General features: G+C 40.5%; 2 pseudogenes; both read left to right on the plus strand.

Annotated features, from left to right (window-relative positions):
* Positions 1-400: 400 nt before the first annotated feature.
* LOC103123593 (large ribosomal subunit protein eL32-like) lies at positions 401-14,049 on the plus strand (annotated as a pseudogene).
* Positions 14,050-14,598: 549 nt separating this feature from the next.
* Positions 14,599-15,239, plus strand: LOC103123582 (large ribosomal subunit protein uL22-like; annotated as a pseudogene).
* The last annotated feature ends 559 nt before the right edge of the window (positions 15,240-15,798 follow it).

Consider the following 15,798-nt stretch of genomic DNA (forward strand, 5'->3'; position numbering starts at 1 on the left):
AGTGTAATGGTTATTCAAAGATATTCTCATGCCTTAGGCTCCAAGATTTCAGGTTCAATCCCCCACTCCACTATAAGATAGAATTGAGCAGTGCTCTGATATAATAAAAAAACTTAAATAAATTTACTTTTAATTATTTTGGGTATACTATGAGAAGTAGGATTTAGGCTGATTCTACAAGGAATATTCTTAACAGTATATCCAAATTAAAAATAAATCTCTAGCAAATCTTTGCATACCAATGCTCATAGCAGCACTATTCAGAATAGTTATTTCTCTAGAAGGGGAATTTTAAATTTTAAATATGGTTTTCTAGGAATTAATACAGATAGAGTCACATTTGCTATTTTTATAAATCTTGGAAAATGAGTATAAAGTTCAGTAAGTTTAGAAAAACTAAATGAAGTACCAACCAATGAAGAGGGAACGAATTGCAGAAATTATTATGAAGTTGTAAATTTAGAATATTATTAAATGAACTATAGTTTGGGCAAATATTAGAGAAAATGATATTTATCATTAAAGTGTGATTTTAAGAAAACAGCTCTCAATTATAATTGAATATTCTCTTAAATCATCTGAGGCTTGGGCAGTAGAGCAACAGGTTAAGCGCACGTGGTGCAAAGCGCAACAAACTACATAAGGAATCCTGTTAGAGTCCCGGCTCCCCACCTGCAGGGGAGTTGCTTCACAAGTGGTGAAGCAGGTCTGCAGGTGTCTGTCTTTCTCTCCCCCTCTGTCTTCCCCTCCTCTCTCCATTTCTCTCTGTCCTACGCAACAAAGACAACAATAATTACAACAAGGGCAACATGAGGGAATAAATAAATAAAAAGAAAGAAAGAAAAAAAAAAGAAATCCTGTTACAGGTTTGGTGGTAGAGCACCAGATTAAGTGCACATGTTACCATGAGCAAGAATCCAGGTTTGAGCACCCCCACTCCCCACCTGTAGGCGTGACACTTCATGAGTGGTGAAGCAGTTACTGCAGATATCTCTCTGTTTCTCTCCCTTTCTATCCCCACCTCAACTCTCAATTTCTTTCTGTCGTAACAAATAAAGAAAAAAAAAATGGTCACAGGGAGAGGTGGATTGATAATGCTGGCACAGACCTACAGCCGTAACCCTGGAGGGAAAAAAATCACTTTAATTTGTGACAGCAAGTCTATTTATACTCATGAGGTCTCAGTTTCATATGTATATATGTATGTGTATATTATTTATTTATTTATTACTGAATAGATATAGAGAGAAACTGAGAGAGCAGGGGAAGGTAGAGAGACAGAGAAACACTTGCAGTGCTGCTTCACCATTTGTGAAGCTTTCCCTTTGCAGGTATGAACCAGGGGGTTGAACCTGGGTCCTTATGCACTGTAATGTGTGTTCTTAACCAGGTGCCTCACCACCTGGCCCCATGAGGTCTCAGTTTCAATCCCTGACTTCTCTCTTTTTTTTTTTTTATTTATAAAATGGAAACACTGACAAAAACCAAAGGATAAGAGGGGTACAACACACAATTCCCACCACCAGAACTTCGTATCCCATCCCCTTCCCTGATAGCTTTCTTATTCTTTAACTCTCTGTGAGTATGGCACTCAGGGTTATTATAGGGTGCAGAATGTGGAAGGTCTGGCTTCTGTAATTGCTTCCCCACTGAACATAGGCATTGACAGGTTGATCCATACACCCAGTCTGTCTCTCTCTTTCCCTGGGGCAGAGAGACTTCCCCTCTGGGGAAGTGGAACTTCAGGACACATTGGTGGGGTAGTCTGCCCAGAGAAATCTGGTTGACATCATGGTATCATCTGGAACCCAGTAGCTGAAAAAAAAAGTTAACATATAAAGCTGAACAAATTGTTGACTAATCATGAACCTAAAGGCTGGAATACTGCAGATGAAGATTTGGGGTCTCCATTTTGGAAATAACTAGTAGGTCTATTTTAGTCATATTCCAAAGGGCCCATAACTTTATTAGTTTTTGCCTGAGCCTGACATCTGATATGCAGGTGGACCCAATTTATTGTCTCGGGAGATGATGTCATGGCTAGAAAAAGGGCTAGAAAGCTGGATCAGGGAAGAGAGTAGCTCCCAAATATGGGGAAAGTGTATAAATATTGTTGACTGTAAACCCCATTGATTTGATTTGGGGCCCATATTCAGCATAGGAGTATATGTAACCTCTTTATCCCTGTAGGTCTAAGCTCACATTCTGTGGTCATGAGTAGGAACATTACAAGTTGCACCAATTTCAGAACCCGTCTTCCTCAGGGTAGGTAGAGTACGTTATCCAACCTCCGTTCAGAGGATGGAACATTCTCTATCATTATTGATCCACATTGAGTGCAAGGTGGTCCTATGGGGGCCTACAACGGGGTCCATTATGTTGTTCCTGATGGAGATGACCAGTGATAATGGAGAGAGGGATCTATTCGAGGTCTAGGCCCACCATGTCTGTGTGGGAATCCCAGGACTTCCCGACTAAGGCCCCAGATGATGGGGTGGCCTCATAGTGACTAAAGAGTCATCATTAAAGTATGCAAGTCTCTTGCCCTTATTCAGCTTTTGTAGTCCTTACTTTGGCAAACGCTAGAAGAAGAAGTCCTTACTTTGATAAGATTAGCTTTGTAGTAACTGAAGGAAGTGTAATAGGAAGTAGGTGATGAGGGTATCTAGGTCTAAATAGAAACTATTTCTTTTTTAATTATTATTTTCCCTTTTGTTTCTCCCTTTTTTATTATTGTTGATGTTTATATTGTTGTTGGATAGGACAGAGAGAAATGGAGAGAGGAGGAGAAGACAGAGAAGGGGAGACAAAGAGAGACACCTACAGACCTGCTTCACTGCCTGTGAAACAACTCCCCTGCAGGTGGGGAACCAGGGGCTCAAACCAGGATCCTTACGCTGGTCCTTGCGCTTTGTGCCATATGCACTTAACCCGCTGCACTACCGCCAACCCCCAGTAGAAACTATTTCATTCGGTACTTTATAATGTCTTTTTAGGTCTTTCTACTTGCTTGCTTCATTTACTAACTCACTGCAGACTATTGTGCACTTTTGCTTTAAGGTATATATTTTGCCCTAATTTATGGATACATGTTTATATATGCCCTATCTCATAGGACCTGGTCTATATCTAGGTTTTGGGGCTTTGTTAGGAGTGAACCACCTGAAATGAAATTAAGGAGTCCTATGAGAAAGGAAAGGTCTCACCTGAGTAGTGAGGCTGAAGGGTTGATATTCCAGCCCTGATATCTCTAGACACAGTCCAAAGTGGAACATACTGAGGTGATATTCATTACATTGATTAGGTTGGAATCAGCAGATGGATGCAGTATCAGTTGGTATGAATTGAGAGAAGCATGCAGGAAAGTGAGCCCCACCCTAGAGGTTCCAGGACTGGGGGAGATATGGGCTTTATAGAGGAATCGGGCGGTTCCTGCTGTCTTAGGGTTTAAGCAGGCAATAGATACTTGTTGCTATAGTCAAATTATTTGGCAATTGGGTTAACTTTGAAAATACCCTTGTTAGGATTTGCTGTATCACACATGACCTCACCATAATTTATGTCCTTTGACATTATTTATATATAGCTGTACCTTATAAAGTAATATCACTGGTTGCTTCTGTTCTCCATGGTCTAAACTTTTAGGAAAGTCAACATTTCAAAAAACAAGTCATTATTAGAAATGTATTAACAATTTGAGATCATTGTTAAAATTCAGTATAATTACCAATTTGAAGCTTTTTTTTTTTCAATTTGAAGTTTTAAGTGCTTAGATTGAAGGAACATATATTCAGCCTATGGTCTGTGCATTAAAAAGTTTGAAATATGCAATCAATTTTCCCCACTTATATTAATTAAATAGTGATTTATGAGAATACAAGTTAATAGGAGTGTACATCAACACCATTCCCACCACTGAAGGACTGTGTCCCCCAGTGAAGCTGAACATCTACTCTCACCCTCCACCCAGAGATTTTTACTTTGGTACCTTACTCCAAACTCAGTCAGATCTTGCTTTGAGTTTCCCTTTCTGTTTTCTTTTTCAACTTCTGTTTATGAGTGGGATCATCCCATACTCATCTTTATCTTTCTGACTTGTCTTACTTAACATTATTCCTTCTAGCTCCATCCAAGATGGATCAGAGAAGGTGGGTACATTGTTCTTAATAGCTGCATAATATTTCATTGTGTAAATATACCACAGCTTTCTCAGCCACTCATCTGTTGTTGGGCGCCTGGTTTGCTTCCTGGTTTTAGCTACTATGAATTGTGTGCTATGAACATAGGTGTACACATATATTTTTGGTTGGGTGTTATGGAGTCCTTGGGGTATAACCCTAGGAGAGGAATTACTGGGTCATATGGAAGGTCCATCTCTAGCCTCAGACTGCTCTCCACAAAGGCTGGACCAATTTACATTGCCACCAGCAGTGAAGAAGGGTTCCCTTGGCCCCAAAACCTCTCCAGCATTTGTTGCTGCTGTCATGTTTGATGTATGCTGTTCTCACAGGGGTGAGGTGGTATCTCAATGTTGTCTTTATTTGCATTTCTCTGATAGTCAGTGACCTAAAGCAACTTTTCATGTTTGCTAGCCTTTTGGATCTCTTCTGTAGTGAATATTCTATTCATATTCTCTGTCTCTTTTTGGATGGGGTCATTTGCTTTTTGTTGCTAAGTTTGGTGAGCTCTTTATATATTTTGGTTATTAGTTTCTTGTCTGATGTATGACATGTGAAGATCTTCTCCCACTCTGTGAGGGGTCTCTTTGTTTGGGTGATGGTATCTTTTGCTGTGCAGAAGCCTTTCAATTTGATGTAGTCCCACTGATTTGTTTTTGTTTCAGTTTTCCTTGCAGTTGGGTTTGTATCATCAAAGATGTCCTTGAGGTTTAGGTGGGAAAATGTTCCACCAATGTTTTCCTCTAAGTATTTGATAGTTTCTTGCTAGGGGCCAGTCCCAGCAGGTTACTAGGGTATCCTGAAAGATGAGGGGCATCGGTGAGAATGATATGAGAAACACATCAACTGCTTCAGGAACAGGAGAGAGACATCTTTTCCATGCTCAGGCAGAACTTTATTTATTTCTTTTTCTTTTTTTTTTTTTTTGAGTCCCTGGCTCCCCACCTGCAGGAGGGTCACCTCACAAGCGGTGAAGCAGGTCTGCAGATGTCTGTCTTTCTCTCCCCATCTCTTCTCCTCCTCTCTCCATTTCTCTCTGTCCTATCCAACAATAACAACCACAACATGGGCAGCAAAATGGAAAAAATAGGAGCACTGGATTCATAGTGCTGGCACCGAGCCCCAGTGATAACCTGGAGGCAAAAAAAAAAAAATATCTGGAAAGCATTTTTTATTAGTGATTTAACAATGATTAACAAGATTGTAAGATAACAGGGGTACAATTCCACACAGCACCACCAGAATTCCTTGTCCCCCCACTCCATTGGAAGCTTCCCTATTCTTTATCCTTCTGGGAATATGGACCAAAATTCTTTATGGGGTGCAGAAGGTGGAAGGTCTGGCTTCTGTAATTGCTTCTCTGATGGACATAGATGTTGGCAGGTTGATCCATACCTCCAACCTGTTTCTTTCTGTCTTTTTTTAAAAAAATATTTATTTATTTTCCCTTTTGTTGTCCTTGTTGTATAGATGTTATTGTTGGACAGGACAGAGAGAAATCAAGAGAGATGGGGAAGACAGAGAGAGGGAGAGAAAGACAGACACCTGCAGACCTGCCTCACCGCTTGTGAGGCAACCCTTCTGCAGGTGAGGAGCCAGGGGCATGAACCAGGATCCTTGCGCTAGTCCTTGCGCTTTGCGCAATGTGTGTTTAACCCCCTGTGCTACCGCCTGACACCCCTCCTCCTGCCCCAGCCTGTTTCTTTCTTTTTCTTTAATTTTTTTAATTTTTTTTATTTAAGAAAGGATTAATTAACAAAACCATAGGGTAGGAGGGGTACAACTCCACACAATTCCCACCCCCCAATCTCCATATCCCACCCCCTCCCCAGTAGCTTTCCCATTCTCTATCCCTCTGGGAGCATGGACCCAGGGTCATTGAGGGTTGCAGAAGGTAGAAGGTCTGGCTTCTGTAATTGCTTCCTCACTGAACATGGGCGTTCACTGGTCGGTCCATACTCCCAGTCTGCCTCTCTCTTTCCCTAGTAGGGTGGGTCTCTGGGGAAGCTGAGCTCCAGGACACATTGGTGGGGTCTTCAATCCAGGGAAGCCTGGCCGGCATCCTGATGGCATCTGGAACCTGGTGGCTGAAAAGAGAGTTAACATACAAAGCCAAACAAATTGTTGAGCAATCATGGACCCAAAGCTTGGAATAGTGGAGAGGAAGTATTAGGGAGGTACTCACTGCAAGCTCTAGTGCACTTCTGCTTTCTTACTTTGGTGCCATACTCCAAACTCAGTCAATTTCTGCTTTGCGTTTCTACTTCTTTTTTTTTTTTTTTTTCACATGCATAACATTCCCCAGATTCCCATTTAACAATACAACCCCTACTATTTCATTCATCATTTTTCATGGACCTGTATTCTCTCCACCCACCCACCCACCCCAGAGTCTTTTACTTTGGTGTAATACTCCAATTCCATTTCAGGTTCGACTTGTGTTTTCTTTTCTAATCTTGTTTTTCAACTTCGGCCTGAGACTGAGATCATCCCATATTCATCCTTCTGTTTCTGACTTATTTCACTCAACATGATTTTTTCAAGGTCCATCCAAGATTGGCTGAAAACGGTGAAGTCACCATTTTTTACAGCTGAGTAGTATTCCATTGTGTATATATACCACAACTTGCTCAGCCACTCATCTGTTGTTGGACACCTGGGTTGCTTCCAGGTTTTGGCTATTACAAATTGTGCTGCCAAGAACATATGTGTACACAGATCTTTTTGGATGGATGTGTTGGGTTCCTTAGGATATATCCCCAGGAGGGGAATTGCAGGGTCATAGGGTAGGTCCATTTCTAGCCTTCTGAGAGTTCTCCACACTGTTCTCCAGAGAGGTTGGACCAATTGACATTCCCACCAGCAGTGCAGGAGGGTTCCTTTGACCTCTCCAGCATTTGCTGCTGTTACCTTTTCTGATGTATGACATTCTCACAGGAGTGAAGTGATATCTCATTGTTGTCTTGATTTGCATTCCTCTGACAATCAGAGACTTGGAGCATTTTTTCATGTGTTTCTTGGCCTTTTGGATCTCTTCTGTGGTGAATATTCTGTCCAAGTCCTCCCCCCATTTTTGGATGGGGTTATTTGTTGTCTTGTTGTTGAGTCTGGCAAGCTCTTTATATATGTTGGTTATTAAACTCTTATCTGATGTATGGCATGTAAAGATCTTCTCCCATTCTGTGAGGGGTCTCTTGATTTGGGTAGTGGTTTCTTTTGCTGTGAAGAAGCTTTTTAATTTGATGTAGTCCCATAGGTTTATACTTGCCTTAGTCTTCCTTGTAATTGGATTCGTTTCATTGAAAATGTCTTTAAAATTTATGCGGAAAAAAGTTCTTCCAATATTTTCCTCTAAGTATCTGATAGTTTCTGGCCTAACATCCAAGTCCTTGATCCACTTGGAATTTACTTTTGTATTTGGTGAAATACAGTGATTCAGTTTCATTCTTCTGCATGTTTCAACCCATTGTTTCCAACACCATTTGTTGAAGAGACTCTGCTTTCCCCATATAATAGTCTGGGCCCCTTTGTCAAAGATTAGATGTCCATAGGTGTGGGGCCTCATTTCTGGGCTCTCAATTCTATTCCACTGGTCAGTGTGTCTGTTCATGTTCCAGTACCAAGCAGTTTTGATGACAATGGCTCTATAATACAGTTTGAGATCTGGCAGTGTGATGCCTCCAGTTCTGTTCTTTTTTCTCAAGATTGTTTTGGCAATTCTAGGTCTTTTCTGGTTCCAGATAAACATTTGTAGCATTTTTTCTATTCTCCTAAAAAATGTGCTTGGGATCTTGATGGGGATAGCATTAAATGTGTAGATGGCTCTGGGTAATATATTCATTTTGATGATGTTAATTCTTCCAACCCATGAACATGGAATATCTTTCCACTTCTTTGTGTCTTTTTCAATTTCTTTGAGTAGTGACTCATAATTTTCAGTATACAAGTCTTTCACTTCTTTGGTTAGGTTTACTCCTAGATATTTTATTGTTTTTGTTGCTATAGAAAAAGGAACTGATTTCTGGATTTCAGTTTCTTCTAACTTAGTGTTTGCATAGAGGAATGCCACTGACTTTTGAATGCTAATTATGTAGCCTGACACCTTACTGTATTGCCTGATGATTACCAAAAGCTTCTTGCTGGATTCCTTAGGTTTTTCCATGTATACTATCATGTCATCTGCAAATAAGGAGGTTTGACTTCTTCTCTTCCAATCTGTATGCCTTTAATTCCTTGCTCCTGTCTGATTGCTATGGCAAGAACTTCCAACACTATGTTGAATAGTAATGGTGATAGTGGGCAGCCCTGTCTAGTACCTGATCTGAGGGGAAATGCTTCCAGTTTTTCACCATTGAGTATGATGTTGGCTGTAGGTTTGCTATATATAGACTCCACTATCTTCAGGAATTTTCCATCTATTCCTATTTTTTGTAGTGTTTTGATCATAAAGCGATGTTGGATTTTGTCAAAGGCTTTCTCTGCATCTATTGATATGACCATGTGGTTTTTAGTCTTGCTTTTGTTGATGTGGTGGATCACATTGATTGATTTACGTATATTAAACCAACCTTGCATGCCTGGGATAAACCCCACTTGGTCATGATGGACAATCTTTTTGATATACTGCTGTATCCGGTTGGCTAGAATTTTGTTCAATATTTTCGCATCTATGTTCATCAGAGATATTGGTCTGTAGTTTTCTTTTTTGGTTGTGTCCCTGTCTGCTTTTGGTATCAGGGTGATGTTGGCTTCATAGAAGCTGGCAGGGAGTATTCCAGTGTCTTCAATCTTCTGGAAGACTTTTAAAAGTAGAGGTATTAGTTCTTCTTTGAAAGTTTTGTAGAATTCATTTGTAAAACCATCTGGTCCAGGACTTTTATTTTTGGGAAGATTTTTGATAACTGTTTCAATTTCATTAGCTGTGATGGGCCTGTTCATGTTATCCACTTCCTCTTTACTTAGTTTTGGAAGTTGGTAGGTATCTAGGAAATCATTCATTTCTTCCAGGTTCTCTAGCTTGGTGGCATATAGTTGTTCATAGAAGCCTCGCATGATATGTTGAATTTCTGCAGTGTCTGTTGTGATATCTCCTCTTTCATTTACTGTCCGACTTATTTGGGTCTTCTCCCTTTTTTGTTTTGTGAGTCTGGCTAAAGGTTTGTCGATTTTGTTTACTCTTTCGAAGAACCAACATTTACTTTCATTGATCTTTTGTATGGTTTTCCTATTCTCAATGTTATTTATTTCTGCCCTAACTTTAGTAATTTCTGTCCTTCTGGTTGCTTTAGGGTTCCTTTGTTGTTCTTCTTCTAGGTCTTTGAGATGTGCAATCAGGCTGTTTATTTGTGCCTTTTCTTGTTTCCTAATGTGTGCGTGTATAGCTATGAACTTCCCTCTTAGGACTGCTTTAGCTGTGTCCCAAATATTTTGATAGCTTGTGTCTTCATTTTCATTGAACTCTCGAAACATTTTGATTTCTTCCTTGATTTCCTCTTTGACCCAGAAGTTGTTAAGAAGTGTACTGTTGAGCTTCCACATTTTGGCACTGTTACTAATCTTTTGTTGATTATTAAGTGTTAGTTTAATTCCACTGTGGTCTGAGAAGATGCTTGGGATGATTTCAGTGCTCTTGAATAGGCTGATGCTGTCTTTGTGGCCTAACATATGGTCTATCCTTGAGAATGATCCATGTGGATTTGAGTAAAATATGTATTCCAGTTTCTTGGGATGAATGACTCTGAAAATGTCCAATAGTTCTAGTTTATCTATCTCTTCATTTAGCTCCCTTATGTCTTTACTGATTTTCTTCCTGGATGATCTGTCAAGTTGAGAGAGTGGGGTGTTGAAGTCCCCTACTATGATTGTGTTACTGTTAATATATTGCTGTAGCTCTTTCAGTAGAAGTTTGATGTATTTAGATGGCTTCTCATTGGGTGCATAGATATTAATAATTGTTAAGTCCTCTTGATTGACTGATCCTCTGAGCATTAAGTAGTGTCCATTCCTATCTTTTTTAATCTTATCTATTTTCAAGTCTATCATGTCAGATATGAGAATAGCTGTTCCTGCCCTTTTTTGTGGGCCATTGGCTTGAATGATAGTTTTCCATCCTTTCACTTTAAGTCTGTGTTTGTCTTGTTGAGTTAGGTGAGTTTCCTGTAGACAACATATTGTTGGGTTGTGTTTTCTGATCCATCTTCCTACTCTGTGTCTTTTAATAGGTGAATTCAGGCCATTGACATTTATTGATATCAAATATTGAAGATATTTTAACGCCATTCTTGTAGAGTTTTAGAGTGTTTTGATATATATCCTATTTGTGGTGGTCTGGTTGTTTATAGGAGACCTTTCAGAACTTCTTTCAGGGTAGGCTTGGTGATGGTTGCTTCCTTCAACTGTTGCTTGTCTGAGAAGGTTTTGATGCTTCCATCTAGTCTGAATGACAATCTAGCAGGATATAGTATTCTTGGCTGAAAGCCTTTCTCATTGAGCACTCGATAGATATCTTGCCATTCTCTTCTGGCCTGTAGTGTTTGTATGGAGAAGTCTGCTGCTAATCTTATGGGTTTTCCTTTGTAGGTGACTCTTGGTTTTTCTCTTGCAGCCTTGAGGATCCTTTCTTTATCCTTATTCCTTTCCATTCTAAGTATGACATGTCTTGGTGTCTTTAGGTCTGGGTTAATTCTGTTTGGGACCCTCTGGGCTTCTTAAATCTTTATGTCTTTGGTGTTGTCTAGACTAGAGAAATTTTCAGCTATTATGGCCTGGAGAATGCTTTCTTCCTCTCCTTCTCTTTCTTCCTCTGGTAAGCCAATAATGCGTATATTGTTTCTTTTGAAGTCATCCCATAGGACTCTGTTGTTGTTTTCAGCATCTCTTAATCTCTTTTTGAGATCTCTTACTTCTTTTTTAGTTGTCTCTAATTCATCCTCAATCTTGCTAATTCTGTCTTCAGCCTCATAGATTCTATTCTCTTTGCCCTCTACTGCTTTCTGGAGTTCAACTATTTTGTTTCCCTGCTGTGATACTGTTTTAGCTTGTTCAGCTAGTTGCCTTCTTAGCTCAGCGATTTCAGCTTTCAGCTCTCTAATAACCATGAGGTAACTAGAATTTTCTTCCATATTCTCATTTGTTGTTCCTGCATTTCTGATTACAATTTTTTCAAATTCTTTACTCACTCCTGTTATTATTTCCTTAGCTAATGTTTGGATGTTGAACTCGTTGTTTTGTGCTTCACCCTCTGGAGGACTTTTAGCTGGACTCTTGTCCTGGTTCGAGTCTCCAATATTTTTTCTTGTTGTTTTAACCATTTTATATATTATGTTATGAGTTCCCTTTATCAGTACTTTTCAAATTATTGATCACTATTGCCTGGATTGACTTGTGTCTAAGTAATTTAATTAAAGGGTTTACCGTGGTGGAAGTTAACAGTTTTTTTTCAATCCCTGAGTTGGAGCTCAGTGGTGTAAAAGCCTCTTTTTTTTCCTCCTTTTAGGCTATGGGTGCCTGAGGGCTTTTAAACTATCAATAGGCTTCTTCGCTTAATCACTGACTCCTGACCAAGAGATAAAGCAGGGTGTGGCAGAGAAAATCCAGTGGTTATGCAAAGAGACTTTCACAGCCCCTCAGCTATGCCACCGAGGTATAGGTCTTCTCCTGATTTTCCCGGTTAGATCTCTGTACCCTTGTGTCCCTCCCTGTTCCTGCTCCAGATTCTGAGGGTAGTAGCAATGGAGACTCAGAGTTGCACTTGGTGAGTCTCTGGGGAGTCCTTTCCTCCCTTCAGCTGTCCCCTTGTTGTGGAGCAGTCTGGAGGTGGTGTCTCCACTGATAAACTGTTGAACTGTTAGTAGTCACTTAATCTCTCCTTAGGCCCCTCTCTCCTCTCTGTCACCAGCCACGCGTGTTTGTACTCACGATTTACTGGGTTCCTGTGGTCATTCTAGTCCTGTCTTGTTTTGGTCCGGGTGGTCTCCTTTGTTATTCCTAGTTGATCTGGGAGAGGAGAGGAGAGGAGAGGAGAGAAAGCGTTCTGCTGCTCGTAGCTCCGCCTCTGGAAGTCCCAGAACTTTATTTTTATAGTCTCATAAGGCTTAGATTATTAAAAAAAAATCACCAAGGCTTTAGTTACTAATACATAAATCACCAAGGCTTTGATTATTAATCACAGGTAGGGAACACCTCCTGCATTATGGAACATTCACATTCCAGGAACACTTTTCTCCCTAGAAATCACATCACAGTTTCTATGTCTTTTGTTATTCCTTTATCTGTGTGCTAAGCAGATGTCCTATTGACTAAGATTAATATTCTACCTGTATGTTTATGCCATCCTCTTGTCCCTATGCATCAGAAACCATGGTTCATAGAAAGTTCAAGCTCATGGGCAGGGGTAGATAGCATAATGGTTATTGCGAACATACTGTCAAGCCTGAGGCTCCAAAGTCCCAAGTTCAATCCCCTGAACCACCATAAACCAGAGTTGATCAGTGCTCTGGTAAAAAAAAAAAAAAAAAAAAAAAAAAAAAAAGTTCAAGCTCATTATGTTTCTAGGGGCCTTAAACAAATTGAACAGTCCATTTTTCATAAAAATATGTTCCATTGTTCAATCAAGGAGTTTTGTTTTGTTCCATACTGAGAAGGCACCAAGGTGGTGCTGACCTGGCCAGCCTCTCTATAAAGTTAAGCTCTCTAGCTGGAATCCATCTTTCTTGTATGCTCATTATGTGACTCAGGTTCTTGTGTACTATTCCTGCATACGGAAGTGGAAGCAGAGTGGTGGGTGGTAGATTAAAAGGCCCATTGTATCTAGGCAGGTGCCATAACTTTCCATTTTTTAATTATGCTATGTAAGGTGGCCCCTCCACTGTGGGAACCACCAATCTTTCTCTATATTTTAGTGGGAATACTAAAGGAAGTGGTGTAGTTAAAGGGGAAACATTTCTTCCTCCTGGAGTCTCCTGAAAAATTCTGCATTACTAATATTGCTTATTCCATTATGATCAATCTTACAGAGTGCAGTGCAGGTTTTGTCATTGTTTTTGACATTGATCAGGCTCTGAGCCTAGCCATAGGTAAATATTATTAAAACCATACAGAGCTTAATCCCAAGCCCTATACATGGCAGAAGGTAAGATGGTTTCAGTTTGGCCTGGAGGGTCCAGCCGTGCTGAACTTCCTGCGAAGCTGGTACTGTGTCAAGCAGTTCACATGACAGTGCCTGCACCAGTTTCTGATCTAACATGCATGTCCTTGATCCATTTGAAGTTGACTTTTGTTTCTGGTGAGATAAAGTGGTTCAGTTTCACTCTTCTGCATGTTTCAACCCAGTTTTCTCAGCACCATTTATTGAAGAGAGCCTCCTTCCTCCATTTAATATTTTGGGCTCCTTTGTCAAAAATTAGAGGTCCGTAGGCGTAGGGGTCCTCTTGTGTCAGAGTTTAGTGGTGCTCTGATCTCTAGGTCTCAAAAAAGAAGTAAGGAAAGAAGGGTGGCGGCCCTCAGACCCCTCTTGAAGCCCAAGATAGTCAAGAAACGGACCAAGAAGTTCAGGAGGAACTGGAGGAAGTCCAGGGGCATCGACAACCACATGCTGCTGCACCACTCACTTCAAGAGGCAGATCCTGGTGCCCAACATCGGCAATGGTAGCAGCGGGAAGACCAAGCACATGCTGCCCAGCGGCTTCTGCAAGTTCCTGGTGCACAACGTCAAGGAGCTGGAGGTGCTGCTCATGTGCAACGAGTGCTACTGCACAGAGACTGCCCACAACGTCTCCTCTAAGAACTGCAAAGCCATCGTGGAGCCAGCGGCCCAGCTGGCCATCAGGGTCACCAACCTGATGTCAGGCTAGGCAGTGAGGAGAACAAGTAGCCTCCCCCACTCCGAGTCCTGATAATAAACCACAGACCCACCTCTTAGGAAGGGAGGGGAAAAGTCACTTTAGTGGCCCAAGAGGTGGCACAGTTACTGCAGCATTGGATACTAAAAAATGAGGTTCCACGTTTGATTTCCAGCATCACATAGTCAGAGTGATGCTCAGCTTTTCTCTCTCTCTCTGCCTCTCTCTCTCTACTTCTCTCTTTCTCTCTTTCTTTCTCTCTCTCTCTTTCTGTCTCTCTCTCTACCTCTCTCTTTCTCTCTTTCTTTCTCTCTCTCTCTGCCTCTCTCTCTACCTCTCTCTTTCTCTCTCTCTCACACACACATTAGTGAATAAATAAGTGTCTTTAAAAATCACTTTAGAGCTCTTCCCACAAGTGGCCTTAGGTGGCGCCTCACAATAGTTTGCTACTGACTTGACTCAGAATACCCTACAAAATCATGCAAGTCAAGAAGCTCAAACACGTATTTACTGTTGAATGTAAAGCATTAATTCCCCAATAAAGAAATAAAAAAAAAAAAAGCTCAAACACTCATGTTCATTTTAAGAACATTCGAGAAACTGCCCACACCATCAAAGGCATGCATATCTGAAAAGCCACCAAGTAACTGAAGGATGTCACTCTACAGAAGCAATGTGTGCCCTTCTGTTGTTATAATGGGGGTGTTGGAAGGTGTGCCCAGACTAAACAATAGGGGTGGACTCAAGGTCAGTGGCCCAAGAAGAGTGCTGAGTTTCTGCTGCACATGCTTAAACACGCAGAGAGTAACACTGAACTCAAGGGTCTAGATGTAGATTCCCTGGCCATTGAGCATATCCAGATGAACAAAGCCCGGTAGATGAGGTGCGGAACTCACAGAGCTCACGGTCGGATTGACCTCTACAGGAGCTCTCCCTGCCACATCAAGATGATCCTCACTGAAAAAGAGCAGATTGTCCCTAAACCAGAGGAGCAGGTTGCACAGAAGAAACTGAAGAAACAAAAACTTATGACCCAGGAATAAACTGAGCATAAAATAAATGTAACTGAAAGTAAAAAAAAAAAAATCACTTTAGAGAGATATGAATTATTATGTATGATCAAGAAGATGGGATGATGTAAAACATTCTATTGTAGCATATTTGAAAATTATAGTTACGACTCATGTATAAAAAAAAAAACCTTTACTTTTATTCATTTAAATGATTTTAACCTTGCTAATGACAAATCATCAACCTGTCTAGTAGCAATAAATATGAGTTCTTACCAAGTAAATGTAATGATGCCAGTCTGGGTTACAAATAAATCTCTTTGGGTTCCCCAGAGTTTTTTGTTCCCTCCTCACTGTGGCATTTCTTATGGGAATAGCTACAGACAATGGATTCAACAGCTCTGTCATCTAAATCATACCATGTAATGGTTGCAAATGTCAGTACAGAATTCCTTATTTGGTTAAAGGGTACACGACAAAAGCATTCAAGTCAGACCATATGAGATAAGAGAATCTTTCAGTCATTTTAAGTAAGGACTGTCACTGACTAACATGTTATCTCTGGCTCACCTGGTCAGCTCCTTGTTATGTGCTAGAAGGTAGATACCCCCAACAAAAAGGGTGGAGCCCTTTGATGAAACATCATTGCCAAGTATTTTAAAATTATCTTTTCCCAATGCACACTTCTGCATAAACACCATAAACCACCAATATTATTGAGACTATTATCAGAAATATCTTATTACTTAAGAAATTTTTGTATGGGGAGTC

Source organism: Erinaceus europaeus, chromosome 4, assembly GCF_950295315.1.
Source record: "Erinaceus europaeus chromosome 4, mEriEur2.1, whole genome shotgun sequence".
In the NCBI taxonomy this organism is placed as follows: Eukaryota; Metazoa; Chordata; class Mammalia; order Eulipotyphla; family Erinaceidae; genus Erinaceus; species Erinaceus europaeus.